Source organism: Chelonia mydas, chromosome 14, assembly GCF_015237465.2.
Source record: "Chelonia mydas isolate rCheMyd1 chromosome 14, rCheMyd1.pri.v2, whole genome shotgun sequence".
Classification (NCBI taxonomy): Eukaryota; Metazoa; Chordata; order Testudines; family Cheloniidae; genus Chelonia; species Chelonia mydas.
In genome coordinates, this window is record NC_051254.2 from 5,458,060 (window position 1) to 5,483,000 (window position 24,941).

The window sequence follows — 24,941 nt, forward strand, 5'->3', positions numbered from 1 at the left end:
CTAAATGCCTTTGAGGATCTGACCCTTGGAGCCTCAGTTCCCTCTCTGTAAAATGGGGATAATAGCACTTAGGGGTGTGGTGAGGATAAATGTATTACAGATGTGAAGTGTTCAGGTATTTTGGTAATGAGGATCATATAAGTACCAAAAATAAGGAGGATGGCCATTGTGTGTAGCTTCAGAAGATCAAGGAGCTTTGGGAGCAACCTGGTCTTCCACAAAGGTGGTCCTGTCTCCTTCAGGCATGCTGCAATCTCTGGGTTTCAAGGAGCAGCTCCCCGCTGCCCTACTATTTCAAAATGAGGGTGGGTCAAACAATGATGACAAAAATATTAGAGAGACTGGGTGGGTGAGGTAATACCTTTGCCTGGACCAACTTCTGTTGGTGAGAGAGACCCCATCTCACCCACCTTGTCTCTCTAATACTTAAAATAGACACCTAACTTTGCTGAATTAAGGCTTTTGTACGCACAACATCAACTATGCAGCCTGGTGGCTCACAGATACTATTAACAGCTCTGAAATTTCAAGGCTACTCATCTTCTACCAGTGACCTGTGATCCTGGTTTCTCTTTTGTATTTAATTCACAACCTCTTTCCTGCCCCTTTATTGGTTTAGCTGGAAGAATAACTGCTGCATCTTTCCACCTTAGGGGAGCCCAGTGGTTATCACAACACAGAGTCTGTCAGTCACCATTCCTTTCCTCAAAGCAGCACATTCTGGATAAATATCTCGTGCACAATCTGTAAACACAGAAGTGCTAAAGGTCATGAAAGGCATGGATTCTACACTTGCATTGCAATGGGCTGGTTCAGCTACTCAGTTGTTTCTTGACTCCTATTTTTAAAAAATCCATGGAAGAAGCAAGGCAATTTGAAATGCACTCGCTGTGATTTACTCCTTATGTAACCTGTTTAAAGATGCTGATGTTCGCAACCAATCCTGCACTGGATAGTACCCAAGAATGGCCCCATAAAAGGGAGGCTGCTCTGTTAAGAGGATGGGGAATGTCTTAAGTAATTACACTCACATGGCTATAATGAGTTTCAATGAAATTTCACTTGGTTTTAGTGTTTAGACAAGGCTAAGCAGCCACAAATGGGAAAATGACATAGGGTGAGCATGAAACCCCCTACACACACACACACCCACACCCACCCACCCCCAGTCTGGAGCATATCCTAGAACATGTAGATATCCGGGTGATTTACTAAGCTGGAAAGGAATCAAGTTGGAGTGACTGTCAAGATGAATAGGTCTCATCTAGATGCCAAATTCTTAGATAACAGGAATGGCAGCTGGCAAATATACTTGTATGCTGCTTTCAATGAGTCTGAGGAATGGTTCACAGAATAGGAGGTTGCAGCTGGGGCTTAATGGTAGAGCTGTCTTAGAAAAATTACATAAAAATAAATCATGTACAGCTGAGATGGACCACCATTTTTGAACTATTTATTGGGATCTCCTTGTTTTCCAGCCCCACCCTAACATGTACCCCAAATTTTGAGGCTTAGATATCAAAGCCCATAAGCTTTTCCTACAGAGTGTAGCTACATCTCCTTTTCCTCCATCACCTATATTGTTACTATCAATTTTCCTCTTTTCTTCCCTCCCACCTAACTTTTGATTTCTCCCTTTCTGTTGCCCATCTCCCACCATCTTCTCCTGCTTCTTTCATTCCAACCCACAAAATCGCAATAGAATCACTAGCTCAGCATGTAATTATTTCATCGATGATGTTTGTGTAAGTTGACTTTTGCTCATGAATGTGTTTGCAATCAACTGTCTTTACTGCATTTGAATTCATTTTCTTTTTTTAAATGTTTATTAAAATAAAAATATATCTTAGTGGGATAAAGTGGGATTCAGAACTGGATCTCCCAAAACAAAGGTCCCATTGATCATTTAGACTCTCACTGGATGACGACTCAGACCTTGTGGTGTTTCTCCCAACTTTAATCTAAGCTGCCAAATATTTCTGCATCTATTATGTCTATTCTTGTAGGTCGGGTGAATTCATTGTGAATGCATAGTTGCGAACTGTCTCTTGATACCCTGCGTGTTTTATGAGAGATATTGTTGCCTATATTACACTAATCCAATATCAATGTCCATTTTTCTTCAGTCAGTGAATAAGTCAACAGCTTGTTATAAAAGCATGAGCACGGTATCTGTAGCAAATTCTGACTGAGCTATTACGATAAGGCTTTTGTCCTTCGGGTCAACTTACATATAACAGCAGCCAAAAACAAATACCTGCAGTAAAAATATGAGTGTAATCTGAGGTGAACAGGCATTCAGACTATTTCAGTGAACACCATATACCATGAAAGCAAATATTAGTATGTCAAAAGTAAAACAAAACCAGTGGAATACAAACAGGAACCCAAATAATATCTGGACATTTATGAAAAACAAGTGGAACACCTGCTTGTTGTAGGTACAAAAATATAAGGCCTGATGCTGAAAATCTTTCACTCCCCTATGGACTGTTTTATTCACATAAGTAGACCCACTGAACCCGATGGGACTTCTCCCATAAGTAAGGACTGCTCAGGTGAGCAAGGCGCATACCCATAGCAAGATCCCCATTTTGGCTATGCATCCTGGAAAGTCGTGCACACTTCTTGTGAGCTGCTGACCACCATCAACTCACGCTGAAGCCAATGCAGCTCAGCACCTTGCAGGACAGGGACACGCATCTGATCACTGGAATCAGGGGAATCACAAATTAGGAGAGTGTTATCGTAACAAAACACCTGGCTATACAGGATATAATCTAGACATGAGGTCACTTTCCTACCCACGCATCTCTCTGTGGGGGCTATCCCTTTCCTAAACACACACACAAGGGAAGAGTCCATCATCACTTAATAGTTGTGAATCATAAAAGCTGCACTACTTAGTCAGTTACAGGGTCCAAGCGTGATGGGATGCAGGATTTTCAAGGTATTATGAAGTGGTTCCTTTTAAGAGGAAGCACTTTTTTTACTGTTTAAAATAACTCAGGATATGAAGACAGCTTTTCTTCTTACTGGCTGGAAAGTTGCACTGTTTGCCTTGCTCTCGACACCTAATCAGAAAGTTGCCCTGCGTCAGCTTTTAAGGAAAACAAATTGCCTGGGGTTTACAGAGGTTCATGACTGTTTTGTTTCTAATGATCAGACAAGGCCCCGAAGTATCCTCTCTCCTGCCCTTTGCCTAGTTCCAGCGAAGAATAGTTTGCCTGAAATCTTCAAGGCTAAAAGGCTGGAAATGACAGTGTTCTTTTTACAGGCATCGGGCAGACACCTGGCGTTGTCTTGCTCAAGCTGAAGTAAATTGGGGGTGAGAGGGTAGGAGTTTTTGCTATAAATGTCAAATGATTCTTTTCTGTAATGGAGCACCTAACGACATGGCTGTGCTCTGTTGTTAGCCAGCATCATTAATGACGTTCAGCCATTTCTTTAGCCCTGCAATAATTTGTGCTTCCAGCAAGGTGATGGATAGCAGGCTCTGAATGGAGCACAGTGGGTTCGAAACAAACCATGTCTACTGATTATTTTTCTTTCTTATAGTAAAACAATCACAGTATCAGTGTATATTTCTTTGTGCAAAAATGGATATTTAGAATCCAGAGGATAATCCCCATGAGATGACCATTGTTAAGTGGGTTACGTATTTTAGGCCTATAAAGACAGTTCTTGTCATTTTTCCTTTAAAGCTTTAAAAGTCTTCGGATAAGCGTAGGTCAGACTTTGGAAAAAATTACCTCAGATGAGTAAAAGTCTATTTTCCATTTCTTTTTTTTATAATTAAAAAAAAGAAGAAGAAAAAGTGCTGCTCTGTCACTTGTATTGATATAATCTATCAAGCTACCACATTTCTAAGAATAATGAATTTTACTGAGTTATGATGTATTGTGTTTCAAATACCTGGGAACATCAAATTGTGTCCATGTGCCTCATATAAATGCAAGCTATAAAATATGTAGTCAGAGAGGAGACTGTTAGCAAAATCATTGCTCTAATTAAGTCTGAGGAACATATGATTTGAATGGTAATTGCAAAAATAGGTCCCTTAAAAAAAAAAAAAGGGAAAAAAAAGGACTCCGAATAAATTGTGTGGAATTATTGTATGTCTACAGGACATGAAATTAAATTATTTGGAATAAGTCCCTAATGCTGTCTTTTTGTTAAGAAAACTACGTGATTCTAAGGGGGAAAATAGACATCTGTTGATTATTTTTTTTGTTGGTCTTTAAATTTAATAAAATCAGTTACAAAACAAACAGTGCTACTGTTTTATTGGGATGGTTTTGTTCTATATTGACATTTTTTCCTTTGGACTAATAGCGCAGTTATAACTCAGACTAAACTCCCATTCATTTCAGACTGAGGACTGCAAAAATTGGCCACTTGCTCCAAATTTTGATCTTAGATACTTGACATGAAACTCTTACTGAAGTCAAGGGCAGTTGTCTGTGAGTGAGTATGTGATGGTAGAATTTGGCCCTTTATTTTGAAGTATTTACTGGGCTTAAGGGTTCATCCCAATTATCTTAGTATTTGAGAACCCCCCATACGTTAAATATATTGGAAATAGCAAGATGCCAAGTGACATCCTGGAGTGCCTGGCTCTACTGCCTCTGAATTACAAAATTTCTGCTTGGGTAGAGTTACCTTTGAGGATTTTGTGGGATATTTTTGTTGGAGGGTTTTGGTTTTTGGCTTTTGCCCCTGCAGTTTTGCAAGTATAAGAGGGTTGCTTTTGGAGGGGGAGCTTTCAATATTTAAATACGTAATAGAACTGACCTTCAAAGTCAAAGAAGAAGGTGTGTGAAAAGCAGCAAACTCACTTGCCAGGAGTTTTTAGCACCTGTCTTTGCATGGTATTTCATCCTGCACGTTGTCCTTTTCATAGCTGCTGTTGTGTTATGATATTAATAGGTTAAGCCCCGAACGTTTGAATGCAGCCCTTTGTGTTTAATTATTCCATTGTGCTGGATATGTCCCACTGAGAGCTGCTCGCTGCGTGTATTTCCAGAATTTCAGTGTTGCTGAACAGATGAAGACTGTTGTTAATATTAATCATGTTTATTTCAGCAGTGCATAACAGCTGACCAAGAGTGTCCCTGCCCCAGAAAACTACAAACTAAATAGACAAGGCAGACGCAGGGTGAGGGAACACAGAAGCAGAACAAACAATGTGATGGCAAAAAGAAAAGGAGTACTTGTGGCACCTTAGAGACTAACCAATTTATTTGAGCATGAGCTTTCGTGAGCTACAGCTCACTTCATCGGATGCATACTGTGGAAACTGCAGAATACATTATATACACAGAGACCATGAAACAATACCTCCTCCCACCCCACTCTCCTGCTGGTAATAGCTTATCTAAAGTGATCATCAAGTTGGGCCATTTCCAGCACAAATCCAGGTTTTCTCACCCTCTGCCTCCCCCACACAAACTCACTCTCCTGCTGGTAATAGCCCATCCAAAGTGACCACTCTCTTCACAATGTGTATGATAATCAAGGTGGGCCATTTCCTGCACAAATCCAGGTTCTCTCACCCCCTCACGCCCTCCAAAAACCACACACACAAACTCACTCTCCTGTTGGTAATAGCCTATCCAAAGTGACCACTCTCCTTACAACGTGCATGAAAATCAAGGTGGGCCATTTCCAGCACAAATACAGGTTTCCTCACCCCCCCCCCTTTTTTCCAAAAAACACACACACACAAACTCACTCTCCTGCTGGTAATAGCTTATCCAAAGTGATGTGATGGCAGCAAATGTCATGTTAGTTCTATGAGTTTTTTGGGGGAATGGGTTTCCTTAGGACTTGGAAAGGATCAGCTAAATGAAAAGAAAAAGGAAGGACCACAATCTTGTCACTATAAGCTAGAATAGGTGAGCAGGAACCCCTTGACACATCATGCTACAATTCCTGCAGGAACAAGGGGGAATACAGGCCAGAATGACTCGTGATAATCTTTAAAAGTGTATGCCCCTAGCATGTCTCCTCCTTTGATGTAGCTAATGCCTCTATTGGTGTTAGCTTTGAATGATCTTTCCACTCGGGGATCACAACGACTAGCTTCGGCTGGCCCCTGTGAAGATGAGAAGGGGGGAGGGATAGCTCAGTGGTTTGAGCATTGGCCTGCTAAACACAGGGCTGTGCGTTCAATCCTTGAGGGGGCCATTTAGGGATCTGGGCCAAAAACTGGGGATTGGTCCTGCTTTGAGCAGGGGGTTGGACTAGATGACCTCCTGAGGTCCCTTCCAACCCTGATATTCTATGAACAAGGTGGTGGGAAGGTTTCTTCCATTTTCTCTTTCCTGAACACTCTGTGAAGCAGCTGTTGTTGTGTAAGGACATGGGGTTTGGCTGCAGAGATCAAAGTTCAACTTCCATTTAGGAAGGTGGAACTCCAGATTGCAGGGGGTGGAACAGGCTGTGGCCAACTGTAGCAGGCTCTGGTTTCTCTGTTATGCAATGCATGAATACAAATTATTTAGCTGTTAAAGACAAGGCGTCTGGGACTTGATAAAAACAACCACCACCACAACAGCCCACATACCTGTGCAGAGCTAGCCACAATCCAGCCCTCACTTTCTGAGTCAATTGATCATTTCAGAAGGCTGTGACTTAAAGCCTGATCCAAAGCTCATTGATAGGGTTGCCAGTTTTGGTTGGATGTATTCCTGGAGATTTCATCACAAGACATAATATTTTATTAAAGTTTAATCTTTAATTCCTGGAGATTCCAGGCCAATCCTAGAGGTTTTGTAACCCAGTTGGAAAGATTTGACAGCCTTTAGATCATACCTTTGTAAGATAGCTAAATGAGTCATTCAGAAGCACAGAACCTTTGCTGTTTCACAAGTCTGAGCATGATCAAATGTCAGATGGAGAGAGATCTACACTAGTGGATGATTTGGCCCATTCTATGAACTGGAAGGCAAAGTAAAAAACTGAACTAATCCAAGTCTTCTGAAAGAATCTGCTACAGTATGGACTGGTTCCTGTTTTATGTCTGAAGTCCAACCCTAATAATATCCCTTTATTACGAGTTTTTGTATGTCACAAACACATCTGCCTATTCCTTTGATGAAGGAATAGCATTAAACTCCCAGCACTCTAGTAATGAGGTCATCAATTATTATCCGAGATATTTGTGTCTCCAACAAATCTTGTCTTTGTTTGATATTTCCTGAAGCAATCAGACTACGCAGACACAAAGACAAGAAGGAGGATAATTGGAGACATCTTTGAACTACCAGATAATACCCATTATTTGGTTCTGGTGAACTGTCCTTTAGCTTTTAGAGGCTGTATTTGTTTGTTTACTTGGGGGCAGGGGGAAAGGAAGAAACTAATCAGACAAATTTAATTTGGCTTTCTACCCTGCAGCCAAAGCAGGAAGGAAATGTCTTGCTGTTGGCTGGTTTCCTTTTTGGACCATGTCTAAGTGTTTAAAGTAAAATATGATGGCCTTGGCCATCCACTGGTCAATGTCAAATTCAAATGAGTCTCGGTGAGTGGCAAAAATGGAGGATCTGTAGGTGGGATTTTTGGGGGGGTGGAGGGGGGAATAAAAAGCGGTTAAATAAAGAAAGAAATGTCTATATTACTTGAGTGTAATATTCAGCAATGACTCAGCACTGTATTTTTTTAAACATAAACCACCATGTGGGGTGGTTTAGGATTTAGTGAGATTACCTTTAATCTTCCTCAGTCAATATAAAATAACTAAATCCTTTCTTCTTAGAAAGACAATGACAATTAGTATGTTCACTCAAGTTGGAAAATGGGCACAATATGTGATCAGTGTCATCATATTTCAGTCTTTATACGTTTAGACAGTAAAGTTTATCAGGTTTTTTGCCCTACTGCATCCACAGCTAAATGCATCTTTCTATGGCCCACTAACAGCCAGGGTCTCTCCAGCAAAAAGGCAGATCAAAAACTCATCTGGTAATTGAAATAATCTTTGTAGGTGCAGAGATTCTGTTCAGTTCTATTATTTAACATTACAATAATGGAATGAATTTTGAAAGGAGAAAAATTAGGCTGCACAATAGGATAAACATAAACTCCAGTTGTGCAAGCACAGAACCAAGTGAGTAATTTTTGCACAGATGAGTGGCCCCCTCAAACTCAGTGTGTCAAATCAGAGGCCCATCCCTAAGGGCAATGCTGGATTGGGGCTACAGAAAGTCAGATAGTTACCCCAAGGAAGTCATAGAATCCCCTTTGAAATGAAAGAGGTTAAAGTAGATTAAAATATAACAATCGCACAATATTGGGGAGGTATTTTTAATAGCCCATGTTCCTGAAGTTTTCCACATAAGTGAGAATCTTTCTTTCTTTCTTTCTTTCTTTCTTGTTAGTCTCTAGCACCCATGGCTGTGGAGAAAATCTAGAAAACATGAAACTTAGTCTCAAACATCAGAAAGGAAAAAAGTACCCCAAATTTATTAATTTTTTAAAATCTCATTACTTTTAAACATATCATTTATTTCAGACCCAGCTCACAGTTTCTGAAAGTTTGGAATTGGCAGCATTGCTACAGTCAATCTTTTAGCATCTGTGGGGTAGGCTAGATGACCTGTTACATCTTTTTCAACCTTCTTTTTTAATCCCTACGGTGCTTCAGTTCATGATCAATATTGTCTGGATCATCTCAGGATAAATTATTTCAAAGTTATAAAGAATATTTTAAATTAATTTCATAATAAATCATTTGCTGAACTGCAAAAGACCCACTTTGTCTGGAAATTTACAGTTACCTGCGACTCAAAAGTACTAACCAGTTACAGAGGCTTTGGCATTATAGCCATGTGAAATTATGAATTTTCACCTTTTAACTTTTCACGGATATTCACAAATTTGCTCCAGAATGAAATCTGATGTCTTTTTCATCCAGAGAATGAAGATTTTTTTTTGTCGAGAAAATGGTAACATTCAGTTCATTGAGCAAAATCTTAAGTTTTTGCTGAGTTGTCACAGAGGAAATGCAACATTTACGTGTCAATATTATTATTTTTAGCTTACAAAAAAAGTTTGCTTTCATTCTCGTAAAAAGATCTGAGATGAAAATGGAAAATGCTCTAGCCAGCAACCACATTTACAGGAAAAGACAGAGACTCAAGACTCCTGGGTTCTAGTACCCTATTTCTTACTGACTTGCTTACTATTGATGCAGGGCATAAGATATATTTTGCCCAGATCTGCTTGTCATACGTATTTGTATTTTATTCTAACAGGAGGATGCTTTGAGACGGATCATCTTATTTTCTAATAGGGTATTTAGGGAATCCTATTTTAGGTGAAATAGTGTTTGTTGAACCAAACATTTGATGAAATTTGTCAATTTTTCCTCCAGACAGTGTTTATGAGCTTTGGTGATGTGCTGTTATTCAGGGCTTGAGATCAGTGACATGCTATCATTTAGGCTCTTTATGATTGGCTGTCTGAATTTTTTGAACAGAACAGTGACTACTGAAGCATAAATAATGAATTCAAAATAAAAGTACAAAAGCGGCATGAATTTGTGAAACTTTGGGGTTTGCAAACGTTCCCATAACTTTCCAATAGTTGTCTGAATGCTGACAAATATAGAATCTCACACATAGCCGCAAAAACAATTTCAAACTGTTTATTTTCAATTATGGGCCAGATCATCAACTGGTGTAAATCCATCTAGCTGCATTGATTTCAATGAAGTTATGCCAGCTTTCGCCAGTGGAGGATCTGGCTGTACATTTGTAAATAAAAACACATTAATTATTTGACCGGTTCTAATTGATCGGTACCAGTTTTATTGGTACTCATGTTAGGATTGGCTTCCTATTTATTTGTTATGAGACCACTTTGATCCCTAGACCATGTGACTGAAGTTATCATTAATCTAGTTAATATAAGCACTTCTGCATGAGAAAAAAAGTGCTAGAAAGCTATCTAACTAAACAGACCTCTTCTTGTGGGCCATGTAATGTTCCCACCTGTCCTAATACCCTAGTAGCACAATGCTGGTGGTCTGGCTGTGTCAAAGTGATGTAGCTGGATAAAATGGGCTGACTGCTGTGCTTTCCTGAACTCTTTCTGACGAATACCTGGGTTTGCCGTCTTTGCAACCCCAGCACGGCAGTGCTCGCTCCTCCATTGTCACTGCGGCTGCTTGGCAATTACGCAAGCAGTTTCTGCTCCCCGTGAGTTCTGGCTGCCCAGTTCTACTCTGAAAATATTACCTTGGAAATGGTTAATTACTTGGCTCCTTTTAGTCCCCTGTCGCTGCTTTTTTCAAGTTTTCCAGTTTAGTGTGCCCACAACTGGGCAGCGCTAAATCAAAGCCCAGCTGTAGCTACTGATCTCCCACAGCCCTTTCCCCCCACACCCACTTTAGCTGTAATTTCAGCTATAAGCTCAACAATAAGCCCATCTCTTAATCTCAGCATGAACAAATGGAAAATGGTCAAATGACGCACAATTTTAAGCTTCTTGCTGCATAAATTAGACAGAGTGCGTCAGTTCACTGGAAAACTCTGACCTTTTCTCCTTAAAAATATATTAGGGAGAAAAGATTTGGATTGAGTTCTGTGTCAAAAATCTTCTATATTTACAGGGTACAACTGCATACATACAGAAGCAGACACTTAAGACATACAGGGAAATACAAACCAGTGCACATATAAAGAGTAGGTGCCAATAAAAACTGGCCAGTTACCAGCTTCAGCATCTAAATTTACTGCAGTATTTGGGTAGGATAGTGTTTCCCATTCTAAGGACACAGGGAATATTATGGTAAAGGTAAACATCTGTTTCAAAGTGGCCCTCGCTACATCATTAAAAATCCAGGCCCTTATTAGGTACTGGAGTGAACAATCAGACCTTCTGCATTTACAGTTAACACAAAATGGTATCTGAGATACAGCAGGTATTTTTCAAGGTGATGGGGAAATATTGTGCAGTCTCAAGAGAGCTAACCGATCACATGTTAATCACGCAAGCACTAGAGTAGAACTCCAGTATGATTCTGTGATTTGGACCATGATTGCAGATTACCCCTCAGTTCTTTTTGATAAGAGAAACCAATGCTAATATTTGGATGATGTCCACAGTACATTACAGCTGAGCAAAAGTCAGTATTTTTATCTATACTAAATTTCAGCCAGTGTTACACCACTGGAGTTTCTCTCTCTCTTTTTTAACCTCTCCCCAACTCCTTATAATTTGAGAACCGTGGATATATTTTGCATTTAATTTAATTGCATGAATTTCACAGTACAAAGCAGCCAGACAAGGGGCTGAGAATCTCGTGTGTGTGTGTGTGTACACATACACACTCAGACATTAGAGAGAGAGAGAGAATATTACTTTAGATATTTATGGTAATATTTTCAAAGCTGTCTGAGGGATTTTAACGCCTAATACCCAAACAGATTCTGCTCCCAATGAGTTCTGGTTGCCCACTTCTACTCTGAAAATATTACCTTGGAAATGGTTAATTACTTGGCTCCTTTCAGTCTCTAATCCCAGCAGTGGGCCAAATTGTGACCCCTTTTTCACCCATGAGATCCCACTGAAGTCAACGGAGGACAGAGCTTGACCCACTTTGTAAGTTACAGAAAGCAACTCTAGAAAATGAATAATACTGACATATATTTATGAGCTCCCATTAGCCTGGTGGTTATACTTACTGTAATAAGCACTCCTGTAGCTCATTGTGTCCCCTTCTGCACCTGTTTTTTAAACATTAAAAGTTAAATTGAGTCTTGTTTAACATAGTTCATTGATGTGAATGTAGTGATTTTAAAAGTGATAGTATGGGTATTGAATCAATTTCACTCGTGGTTGGGATTGTGTTATCAGAATGTTTTGATATTTTGGTTTTGGTTTTTGTCTCGAATTACCTGAGTCCAGCTGAGTTTCAAATTGGATGTTAGCAGAACAAGGACCAATTCACACAATGACCAGAGCGCTCCATTACAAAGTAAATATATATACCCACAACCTTTGGAAAAAGATCTTAGTTAGATTTCAACAGTTGGTCTAAATACGTGTTGTCTGACATTTCAATTTGAAGGAGTCATTGCTATAAAAGATGCTTTCAGAATTTCCAGTGAAAGGTTCACATTATTTACTCATTTTTATTCAGACAAGAATAGGGTACAGAAGCATTTTTGATGATTCTAAAATTGAGTGCTACTGATGCTGAATAGGCTGTTCTTTCCCTTCGCTTGTTTCTGTGCTTGCATCTGCTGTGGATATTGTTTTGAGCTGAACAATTCACCATGTTGCTTTGTCCTTCTCTTAGTATTATTTATTGCAAGCATTTATATGGCACTCGCAGATGTAGTAACAGCGTTACTTGGCTTCGAATTAAACAGAAAACAATTTCCCAAGTATCGTGATTTAGGGTAAGATTTTTCAAAAATACTTAAGAACCTGTGTCCCATTTTCAAAAGTGACCAGATTTTCAAAAGCATTTAGGTGCCTAAACGTGCAGGTCAGCACCTAGTTGTGCAGGCATTTGAAAATCCAACTCATTCCCATTGACCTTCTGGGTGTTGGTTGATCCAAACAAAACATCCCGCTCGTTGAGTTTTTTTCATCATACGTATTTAGTTAATAAGTCCTACAGGCTATTTTACTTGAAATTCCATAGCCCCAGGAACCTCCAGCAGTTTAATAAATTCACAAGCTACTCTTAATTCACCTAACTTCTGTGTGTGGGTGGTGGCTCCTCAGGACCCCACCCTTTGACGCACACCACATCGAGCCATTTCCAAAAAGGTTGAAGCATGCTGTTTAATACATTATTAAAATACGCTCTTTATTTATAACACAGAATGAAAAGGATTGTCTCTATTTTTATCTTCCTGGGAGTTTAAAAATAAAGAGCAGACCTGAATTATGCATTGAATAGTGTGTATAATGTATTGTTAGGGATTGAATCTGGTGTGTGCATCAGAGCTAACAGAACGAGGCTTATTTATAAAGTCTCAAAAAGTTCAGATTTGGTTCTCGGTTGCTCCTTTGCTGCCCGTGTTACTAAAGTGGGCATTGTGCTGTTGCTGAACTGAAATGGAACTCATCTTGAGTAGATTTTGAGATCTATATTTACAGTTAAGGTCTGCAGGCAAAACAGAAATTAATGGATCCTCCACTACAGTTGATGGCGTTCTATTGATTTGTATTAGCTGGCCATTTAGTTTCAATCTCAGTCTTGTTTAGGAGGCAAATAACATGATGTAGAACAAAGCATACATTTAAAAAAGGAAACACGGTCACGGTATCCTTTAAACTGGATACCAGTCAGAATGTCAGACACCTGATCCATATACATGAACTGCCTTAGCAACTTGCATCTAGTCAAGAAACATGTAACAACAAAGGTAAAAGCAGGCACTGAATTCACAGTGTTCCTCCAGAGATGAACTTCAGCTGAGTTACATCAATGAATTTCCCCAGTGTGGTATTCCAATGGAAGCCGCAACAGTATCTTAGCATTCTCTGTGAAAATGTACTGTACTGTTAGATATTTAGCTCTTCAGCTAAGACTCGTAAGCTCCTAAATGGAAATAAAAATCCATTCAGAGCTAGAGGTATTGTGGTTAGTTCTCAAACATGAGAGTTTTGCATGTTAAATAAATTGATCATTAAGGGAACTCAGCATTAGCCTAACTCCGCTCTCGCTGGGGTTATTGCTAAGTAGTTTTGAAAATCCCATCTTAAATGCCAAACATTAGATCTTGTCAGGAACTGCGGTTTTGTTCCCAGACAAACAAAATCATCATTTTTGTTGACATTTCTCTTAATCTTTTGGTTTCTGGGATGCATTTTTTTAATGAATACCCCAACATTTTGATGAAAAAGATGGGGTTGTATTGTTTGGGGAGGGGGTTGGTTTGGGGTTTGTTTGTTTGTTTGTTTTTTGCAAAAATTACTGCTTAGTCAAACCTCTTTTTTTTTTCCAGGGGAGAACAGATTGGGGGAGTTGCAATGAAAAATTCCCAACCAGCTCTACCAAAGATGTAAGCAACTAGTAATTGATTATAGTCGTGCAGCAAAGTATTTTGTCATGACTCTCTTGCTTAGAAAAATTACCCATATTTGAATACTGTTCCTTTCTACACATTCTATGACTAATAATAATCTTTATTTTTAATTATCTCATTGATTTCAATAGGATTTAGACCCCTGATCTCTTTCAGTGCCTTGTGGGATTTTCAAAAGTGCATATCTGCATTTTTAAATACCTTTGAAAATCTGGCCCCAGGTGTTTAAGGGCTTGTTAGGGTCTAAAGGTCACAGTTGTGCTGCTGCAGTGCTTCAATATACACACTCTCTATGCCAACAGGAGTGATTCTTCTGTCAGTGCAGGAAAGCAACCTACAAGCTTAGGCAATGGGCAGGTCAACAGAAGAATTCTTCTGTCAGCCTAATGGTATCTACATGGGGATTTAGATCATCTTAACTATGCTTCTCAGGGGTGTGGATTTTTCACACCCTGACAGATCCTTAAACCAACCTAATTTTCTAGTGTAGACCAGGCCTTGGTCCCCTTTGAAAGGGGGACCTAGGCTCCTAAGTTACTTGGGTGTGTTTCAAAATTATGCCCTCTGTCTTCAAATACAAATAGCATTATTTATTCATTTATTAAAATGAATAATTGCCATTGTTCTATCTAGCATGCATCACCTGGATTCACATGCATCACATTTGGAAATAAAACCCCCACGAGCAGGCTATAAATATTTCAAACGCAGAAAAAATTGAACAACTCTACTCCCTGAACTCTAGCCTTTGGCAACAATATAGGGAAATGTTTATTAGTAAATGATTTGCAAGAGAGAACAAAGCTTGTATAAAAGAGAGGAGAAAACTATTGTTGCTGGAAATTGAGTCCCAAAGCGTGTTCTGTATCCTATTGCTTTTCACCCTTTGATCTATATTTACAAATAGACTTAAAATGGCAGATTAGCAAAAATAGGAATGGAAAAAAGAAAAGTTCCCAACCACCTGGCTCACGAGCTCAATATCAAGTTCTGGTAAAGCCTTGGGTGGGTTAAAGTAGCAAGGGATTAGAAGGAATGAAGGATATTAATCCAGCTTTCCCCATAGAGGACAGGTTACATCTTCTGTTCCCATCAGCTGCAGTATAATTTTATATTTTCTATGCAAGAGAAGTTTTTGGATGGGGAAGTGCACATACTAACCACCCAAAGACGGTGGTGGCTGGCTACTACTTAGAGCTAATGGGATAATTTTAGAAAGAAATCTTGGAATAGTGGATGGAAAAATGACAGTCTAAGAACAGGGGCTGTCTTTCAGAAATCTGGAAATACATTTGTTTTTTCAGATCACTGCTTAGGTCCATGAACTGTGAAAAGTAAGACTTATTTGGGGAGAAGGGGGTAAAATATGTCAGTGATTTGTGAGACATCAGAAGTTAATGATCCATTTTATTTCCAAATTGTTCTTAAATTGTGGAACCAGGCATTCGAAATGTAGTCATAGTAAAATAACATCCCATTCTGGCAGATACTGAAATGCATATTTTACATATATAAAAACACTGAGACCCAAGCCCACCAATCTGATTTTCGTAAGTGTGACTGCTGCTTCCCATCTTGATGTGTCTCCTTAGCAATGTGATGGTTATTTTGCATCACGTTCTCTGCTCATTTACACAGGTTTCCACACTTTCAAGAAACTCTGCGTGGTTCTTGTCCACTGAGTGTAACTGGCATGCTGCAAAAAAAGAGATATAGAGAGATGACCAATAATAGGGCTACTTCCGAAATATTCTGTTACTGCATGTAACTTAAGATGAAAGGTGTATTTTCATCTTTCATCTAAACATTAATATTTAAATATTTAGGTGTAATCTCTAAATATTAATGTTTTTTCTAAGGCAGAAGTTGCATTGATCATTTTCCCTTAGATTGTGATTACCTTGGAACAGGCATTCTTCTTGATTGTCTGAAAAGTGCTTAACACATCATGTGAGTTGCTTCACTATAATAATAATTATATTTAATACTTTTCATTAGATTGGTTTCATTTCTTCATGAGATCATCATGTGGTTTCCACCATCTTAATCGTTATCTCACCATCGTTCCCACATACCAGAGAGTACATTGTTTTAAGAGTGGTATCAAATCCCATTAAATTACATGATTAAAATAGTATTACCACCAGTTGCTGTGGGTTAACTTCAACATTATCAGAGTTTGGTACAACTTTGAGAAGGATTCAACATTTTGCATGCTTTTCTGGATCTCTTGTGTCTGCCAGACTGGGCTGGAAGTCTCAAGAACAAAATAAAAAGCTTTTTCATGATATCTCTGTAATTTCTGTTTCTGATCCTTTTTGAACTCTTCAAAAGAAGACTTTAGTGCGCTATTCTGGCACTATCAATTCTGGTCCTAGGTAAACAATGGAAGTGGAAAAAACACATATATCCAAATATTTCACAACTTGAAGAAAGGTGTGTTTCTAAAAGTGAGAGAAAGAAAGTTCAGATGTGGCGGGGTGGTCTTAATTTTTCCAAATGGGCATGCTTGCCTCGAAGGGTAATCCCTTCCCCACAAAAAAGGAAAATCTAACGAAAACCACTTGCCCAGGGTGTTTTGAAAGGGTTTGAAGGGAAGACAGGAGGAACTTTGTATCTTTCAGGTAACAATCTCTTGCAAAACCTAGATTGCAAATTCCAAAATATTTTTTTAAAAAGTTTTGTGCATAGTTTAGCCACACAATTGACACATGCCCTGATATTTCCAGCCATGTACTGCAATCTGTTTTAGCAAGGAGCCATGTTGGGCAGAGGGAGAGAAGATGATGATGCAAAAGAAATGTTATTAAACTCTGATTAATCAGAGTCTTTCCTCTACACTGTAAGGGTGAATGTCTTGTGCACACGGGAAATGCTCCCAAGCAATATTCTGTTTCTACCATATATTGAACATTTCAACTTCCTTCCCCGTGAACATCTGCCCTTGTGCTTTCTGGTTCCTAGCATGTAGGTATCTAACAAAGCCATTTGATGACAATGTGTTTGGTACCTTTAGGAGATGCTTAGCCCCTAAAGCTGGGTGAAATGGTTTTAGACAAATAGTTTGGCAAAAAATGCAGTTTTGGTCAACCCAAAACTAGTGGCGAACTTCACACGAGTATTTTCAGCTATTCACAATAAGGAGGATATGATAGTGCTGGTGCATACCACCTTCATGACCTTTATCCCGCTGGTTAGGGCATTCACCAGGGGTGTGGGAGACTCAGCTTTGAATTTCTACTCTGGCACAGACCCAGAATAGACTTTTTGAATTCCTAGAAAATACCAAAATCATTGTAGTTCTGACGCAAGATTTTTTTTTTTTTTATTATTCCTACTATGTTTTGGAACGGCCACTGACCTGAAAAAATCAGTTATTCTCCCAGTTCTATTTAGCACCTAGCAGGATAAATTTTCACAGCTCCAAATGCTTGCTTTTTTTTTTTTTTTTTTTTTTTACTGAGATTCTGACTTTTGAACTATGTGAATTTTCCACTTGAAACCAGCTGATTTGTGCTAATGCCACAAAAGTTTTGAGTTCCCCAAACTGGTTCAATCTATCAGAGTCCAATAAACTTAAACTATCACAGCTGGAGAAGATTAGGAGCTGCCTAAATATAATGAGATGTGTGTATAGACTTCAAATTGTCATGCATTTCTCTGATTAACAACACAGAATTCAATTATTTCAACTGGGGTAAATGAAATGGAAAGTTCCATTCCAGAACTCCTTGCAATGACTGAAAAACTGTCAAGTTTATTCAGTTGTGCATGCTTAACATATGTGCTCCAATTGCCATATGCTAAATGCCTGATAGCAGACACTTTCATTCAAGGACAGACTACAGCGAGTAGGAGGAATGGAAACAGTTGTGTCAGGTGTCTAGCTTAAAAACATTTTCTAGAGGGCATCAGCCTTTTAACTAAGCAGCAATATATTGGCCTTGTAATAATAGACAGAAAGAGCAAGACAGACAATAAAGAACAGCTTGAAATAAGGCTTCCAGTGTAGATTTCCAGCATTTTTATTATGGATTATTTTTAATTATGATTTTTTTCCCTTCCAAAATGGTTTATGCCAGGGGTTAGGAATTATCCCTGTTCTATTAATTTAGATGGAATATATGGGTCAAAGGTGTTAACAACCCTGTCACTGCCCAATATTAAACAGTGTTAAACAAGGTCCAGGAGTTGGTATACAGGGACCTTAGGCTGCCTAGTATCATTACAATCATTTAACCTTTCATTAAAGGTCCAGAAAAGAAGAGGAAATAGTTAAAGCATTTGAAAGGGAAAGTATTAATTAAGGCCTTAATTTTAACAAAATTTCTTGTTCCTTTTCTCCAGAGTGTGTTTTTGGGAGGCAGAACACCTGGTTTGACAGTTTTGTGGAGGGTAGTAAAGATGATAGTAACTGCATTTGGGGGGGGAAAGAAAATTTGAGATGGGCTCCTGCTGTTGCTATAAAAACAGGTACTAGGGATTCAGCCATTAGCTGGTAGAGGTGGTGATGTCATTTGGATCCCTCCCTCTGGCCTATTCTGGTCAGGACATCTCTCAGGATCAGGATGATGAAGGCCAGGGTCACAGTGGGGCTGGCAGCCATGATAGGAAAGCTCACTCTAATAGTCCCCGTTCTTCCTTCTTTCTGTCGGTTCTTTCTTTAAGGACCGAAAAGGGAGCGATGGCTAAAATGGCCCATCCGCTCATTATTTTGTTCAGCAACAACAATTTTGGTTCATTAATTTCCATCTCCATATCATCTGGTTTTAACAAGCATAATTTCAACAGTCTTGGGATTAAATCAAAGTGGCCTTTTTTTTTTAATTTAGACTAATCCAATTTCTCTGTCTCATTTTCTTGCACCCATTCCTATCAACATCTGTTACTCTAGGTTATTGTGACATTTTATGAACTTACATTCACTTTTTACAGCTAAACTCACAATTAGGGTAAATTTTGTAGGCCCAGTTATCACAACATACTTGACCTGACTCATCCCTACTTTATTTCTCATCGGTTTTCTGTTAATTTCTGCTAACAGGTACTTTCCAGACTAGTGCTCATGTTCATCACTACATGCACTCTTCAGGCCATTGCCTTTCTATGGATAAGAAGCAGAGAGTCTGCTTTTGGGCCTTGTTATCCTCATTATCCTCATTTCTGTTCCTAAATAGCGAGGCCAAAAAATGTCAGGCTTATCTGCCTAATGTTACATGCGAAATCTGTTTCATGTACAGCATGCTCCACCAGAGCTAATGGAAATTTTCTGTGCTCCTCCCTCCAAGTTCCATGCAAGATGCTACATAATCCATTTCTAGTTACCAAAATAAGTGATCTGCTTTTCAGAGATGCTGCATGTTCACAGCTCCCACAGAACCCAGATAACTTCTGTAGATGTTTAAATGTGGAGTGAGAAGCATACATTTAGGTACCTATGTCTGAAAATTTTGGTCCATAACTTTTCTCTCTCAGAAATATTATGAGTCAAAATTTCAATTATAACCTAAGATAAAGAAAGGGAGGACTTGTGGCACCTTAGAGACTAACAAATTTATTTGAGCATAAACTTTTCGTGATGAAGTGAGCTGTAGCTCATGAAAGCTTATGCTCAAATAAATTGGTTAGTCTCTAAGGTGCCACAAGTCCTCCTTTTCTTTTTGCGAATACAGACTAACACGGCTGCTGCTCTGAAACCTAACATAGGCATTTATTCAGCCTCCATTACCATAGCATCTGAACACCTCACAGAATTGAATGCATTTATCCTGACATCCAGCCTATGAGATGGGGAAGTGTCTTCTATTTTATAGATGGGAAACTGAGGCACAGAGAGTAAGTGACTTGCTTTAGGTCACATAAAGTCTGTGGCACAGTTTGCAATAGAACCCGAATCTTCTGAGTCCCGCACTGGCTCCCTAACCACTGAATCATCCTTCATTTCACCAGCTGCTGTATAAGCCTCTGTCCTTTCTGTCTACAAGCACAGTCTTTGTGAATGGGCTCCAATGGGTAATGTCATGCAAATGGACAGGCTGAAAAAGGGAGTTTTGCCTCAGCCAGAACAGAGTAAAACTGAAATAAGAACTTGTGGCATTTTACCCACAAGTAGGAAGCCAAGGTCTCCACCCTGAGAAACTTGAAATGGACAACTTGACAAGACATGGGATAAATACTTATACAATGCTGTACATGGTGTGACATGTTACCCATTACTGAATTCTCGAAGCACCTCTCTTATCTTAGGCAGGTAGAGTTGTGCCCATTCTACAAATGAAGAAACAGGCAGGGAGCGGCTGGGTAGCTTGCCCAAAGCTGAGAATCAAGTCATTAGAACTTGGGTCTTCCCAGAGATCTGTTCACTGGTCAAGTGATACAGCAATATTAGACAACATTCACAGGCAAGTGAGGGTCCTCTCTTCTTTGCAGGGAGTCAGGGTAAGGAAAGAAGAAACTGATCACTGATGAGGGGGAAAAAATAAACGCCAGGTTGGAGATAAGTGTTCAAAAATAAGCAAGGACAGCTGTGGTGGTACACCCAATGGCAGCCATGAAAAACAAAGCTGTAAAATAAATACGCACAAGGGGAAAGGTTAGGCGATTGCTGCTTTCTGCAAAAGTGTGACAGTAGCCCATGGAACACTGCTCTTGTTTCACAAAAGAAAAAGAGCTGGTTGCTACTCTGCACCGCTGCTTCTTGTGAAATGTCAGCAGCACTATGAATAGGGGACATGGCTTGGATAAAATAAGAACTGATTTGAATCTTCACCCACTGCGTCTCTAGCTGTTTGTCTGTGTAACTCTCTGTCTTTCTGCCTGCACTTATAAGGCTTTAGCCACTGTACAGTGTAGGTGCAATATACAATATTACAATAAGCACAATAGCCAGACTTCAGTGGTTGAATGTGCCTCTTGCTTCTGGTTGCAGCCGGAAGCGGAAGTTACAACACTACAGGAAAGATTAGGCTGCATAGACAATGGGGAGGCACTCTGAATTATGGAAGGAGGTACATATTCTGGTAGACCAGGGTAACAGAGATAGTTCAGATAAATTAAGGTGAAGCATCAAAACTGACTAGACACTTCAACCCTTTGGAGACTAAATCCCTGATTAGATTCTTAGTATATGGGCCATCTCCTCTTAAGCCTTGCTTGTTGCCTTTTCCTAGGAAACATGCTTGAGATGTGAATGAAGACTAAGTGTAGCTTAGTCCTGTGCTACCAACCAAACTATCGGAGAACTTTTGCCCTCAGTGAGCCCATGGTGCTCATCATTTCAGGTGAGTGTCATTCACCACCTTATTTCTTTTCTCCAGCGGAACCAGTGCTTCAATAATTTGTATGCTACTAGCTGAAATATTATGAAGTCACCATCAGTGGAAGTTTAGCCTAAAGAAGAATTGCAGAGTTGGGCCTTAATGACTTGTTCTGCAGTCTTCATCCACCCTATAAGCCGTGGTGGGCAACCTGTGGCCCATCAGGGTAATCTGATTGTGGGCCGCGAGACATTTTGCTGACGTTGACTGTCCACAGACGTGGAGCCCCACAGCTCCCAGTGGCTGTGGTTCGCCGTTCCCGGCCAATGGGAGCTATGGGAAGCGGTGTAGGTCATCAGCCACCTTGACCTCAAATAAAGCTGAGTTCTGTGCAGAGACATACTATTGCTCAAAACAAAGATTAGAAAAGGAACTCTTGTCACTTAGAACGACAACTGTCTTATTGCAGCTGTTGAGACAAAAGTACCCTGTCCATCAGGGCAGATGTCATTATTCTGATTCCAAATTCTATATGATAGTTGAGTTCTTTGGTTGTTAACTGACAGAACAGAATCTTATCCTAAGGCCCCAATTCAGTCAAACATCTAAGCATGTTCATAAATTCATCCCTGTTCAGTACAGCACATAAGTACATGCTTAACTTTAACTGCTTGCTTAAGTCACATTGAAACTTAAGAAGGTGGCTAAAGTTTGACACATGCATAAGTAGGTTGTCTTATTAAAAAGGATCAACTACTGAACCAAGGGCAATATTAATTTCATTAGACTTTTTAAAATCAATCTTTATGGCTATGAAAGTGGCAAGGGCCAATTTCAACTCCAGCTGAACTTTCCTATTGTCTGTACACTGGAATTAATTTTTAGAATAGGGTAGGCAGAAGGCAAATCTGCAAATGATCCGAGCTTCTTTACTTTTTTACTGCTTCACACCTGGTGCTAAATCAAAGAAAATAACCATTTGTAAGAATAACCTATCAATGAGCCTCAGTTATCTGAATGGCTCCGCTGTCATCTGTAGAGGTTTCAAGAGCTTTTAGCACTTATCAAAAACCTCTGGATGTGCCCCCTCCCTATTGTATTACTATTCAAATGAAAATATCTTAACATCTGAAATTTTTATAGACCTGTATTGGGATCCTTTTTGTTTTGTGCACCACTTGCACCAGAATCTATTTTTTATGAAGCTGTGGCCATAGTTTCATTTTGTCATACAATGTAAAATAAATCAGTTTTGCCTGGAGCCTTAATTAAGGGCAGGAACACAGTGTTTGTTCTTTTGTCCATTAAAAAAACGGTATGAGCTGACAAGTAATTTTGTTCACTGAATAAAAAATGGGGAAAATGCAGCATGACATTGTTAGTTTTATCATGGAAAATATTTCTCTTGCTAGTGCTGTTCTGTTAAATTGGCAGCTTTGTCAGGTGCTCCTTAACTGGACACCACATCAAAGTCAAATTAGAAGGCCATGGTTTTATAGATTCGCAACCATGATAATCAACAATAACAACATTAATGAAGTCCCTGGGGTCACTTTGTGCAGCTATTACAAATTCTTGGTCTTGGGTGGTGCAGATGCTTCGTTCCTACTGCACATAATTGAGGAAAGATACTCAAAGCTGTCACTTAGTCATGGATCACTCTACTTGAGAAGGCATGAAAGCAGTCATGGTTCCCTGTAAATGAAAGTTAAAGGGGGCTGTGCACCTCCCAGAATATGCAAGGTCAGCTTCTGTGTCTCCAAAATGAGGACCTGTATTGATACCCAGGTGCAGCTGGGAGAAATGTTTCAACTGAAACTTTGTTTTTTCCCCAGCAAAAAAAATGCAGAATTGGCAAAAACAAAATATTTTGTGAACTCATGTCAGCTTAACCAAATTGTTTCAGTCAGAAGAGAAACCTAAAAAACCTAAACCAGGGATCGACAACCTTTGGCACGTGGACTGCAGGGAAATCTGCTGGCAGGCTGGGACAGTTTGTTTACCTGCAGCGTCCGCAGGCTCGGCCGATCACAGCTCTCACTGGCCGCGGTTCTCCGTCCCTGGCCAATGGGAGCTGTGGGCAGCGGCACGGGCTGACGGATGTGCTGGCTGCCGCTTCCCACAGCCCCCTTGGCGTGGAACGATGAACCATGGCCAGTGAGAGTTGCAATAGGCCGAACCTGCGGACGCTGCAGGTAAACAAACCGTCTCATGCCAGCGGATTTCCCTACAGTCTGCATGCTAAAGGCTGCCGATCCCTGACATAAAGATATCGTTTTGACATTTTTGAAACCACACATTTCATTTTTTAATTCGAAACCCTTTTTTATTTTGTAACTTTCTTTAATTTTATTTAAAAAAGATAAAATAAAATTCTGAAGGTCAGAATGAAACATGTCATTTCATTCAACCCAAAACAGTTGTTTTCTTTTTTAGAATTGCCAGGGAACTGAAAAAAAAAAATTGTTATTCATGCAGCTCCATAATCAGGTGTAGCAACCTTCTTCCAAACGCTACCTCAGGCAAATGGTACTCACCTTGCCCTCACCATCCACAAAGATGTGGATTTCAGGAATGGGCTATCCCAGTGCAGGACACGGCCACTGGTGAACCTTCTTCCACTCACTGAAGACATCATTCCAGTGATCCTGTAATAGTCAATTACCAGTACATTTAAGGGCACGATATTCAGAGATGCTGAGCATCCACAGCTCCCATGAACTTGAAATGTATCTGCAGATGGTCGGTGTGACAGGTTAATCTCCTGGACAAACCTTACTGAATTCAGTTTAAGTATTTTAAGAGTTCATTGCATTAAAAATTCAGATGTTTATGGACTTTTGAGGGAGTGTATGTGGTTCTATGAGGGAGGGGTGATCACTGCCCTCCAGGAACAGTTGGGGGTAGTTAGGCAAATTCACTCAGGTTGTACCATCCCAAGAGAGGTACCACCAACTGGAGAGGGGCTTGGATATACTGAGTCAAACTGGATTTTCCAGGGACCAGCAAAGGCTTGTTGGTTAAATAGCCTGAGTTAAAACTGAGTCGGGGCCTTCTTTCTGATCCAGCTACTGGGAAGAGCCCTTGGCCTAAGGTGGGCCTCAATTCTTAGGGAAGGTTTGGAAGGTCTTTGGGCCACTGAGGCCCCATATGATTAGGGGCCTTGTTCTGAGTGAAAGCTATGATGAACTTGTAATCACAAAAAAACACCCTGTGTGGGGTTTGAAGGACCAATCACCAACCGGACCCCTTGCTGGAGTGAGGGGGTGATCTCTGGTTATCTTATTAGGATGTGTGTAGGATGTTCTTTTTATTATTTTAATATATTTTCTTTGAAACGGTTTTACCTCAAGAAGGAATGAGCTTGCTTGGAAAGAACCGTGTGACAACTTCACTGTGTAATTACGCTGTGTACCTTCTCTGTGGAGAGAAGTGAAGCATCCTGGTTAAGCAGCTTGTCCTTTGCTGAAGAACCACACTGAAGGCAGGGAACTGTAAATACCCTGGTGAGAAAGGAGAGAGGTGGGTCTCGGTCAAGAGAAGTGAAAGCTGAGGAGCCTGGAGCCACGTGGGCGTGCCCGTTCTGAGACACAGAAGACGAATACAGTTGCAGTTGCCTTGAACTGTGACCATC

At 39.9% G+C, this 24,941-nt stretch overlaps 1 long non-coding RNA gene across 2 annotated transcripts; it reads right to left on the bottom strand.

Annotated features, from left to right (window-relative positions):
- Positions 1-15,461: 15,461 nt before the first annotated feature.
- On the bottom strand, positions 15,462-24,914 carry LOC114018559. Of its 2 annotated transcripts, none has more exons than XR_003563858.3 (3): positions 24,723-24,914; positions 23,845-23,955; positions 15,462-15,747 (listed from the first exon to the last, which is right to left on the bottom strand). It is a non-coding gene; the product is annotated as an uncharacterized LOC114018559 (long non-coding RNA). The 2 variants fall into 2 exon arrangements; XR_003563857.3 differs by having other exon boundaries at positions 24,655-24,750.
- Between the last annotated feature and the right edge of the window lie 27 nt (positions 24,915-24,941).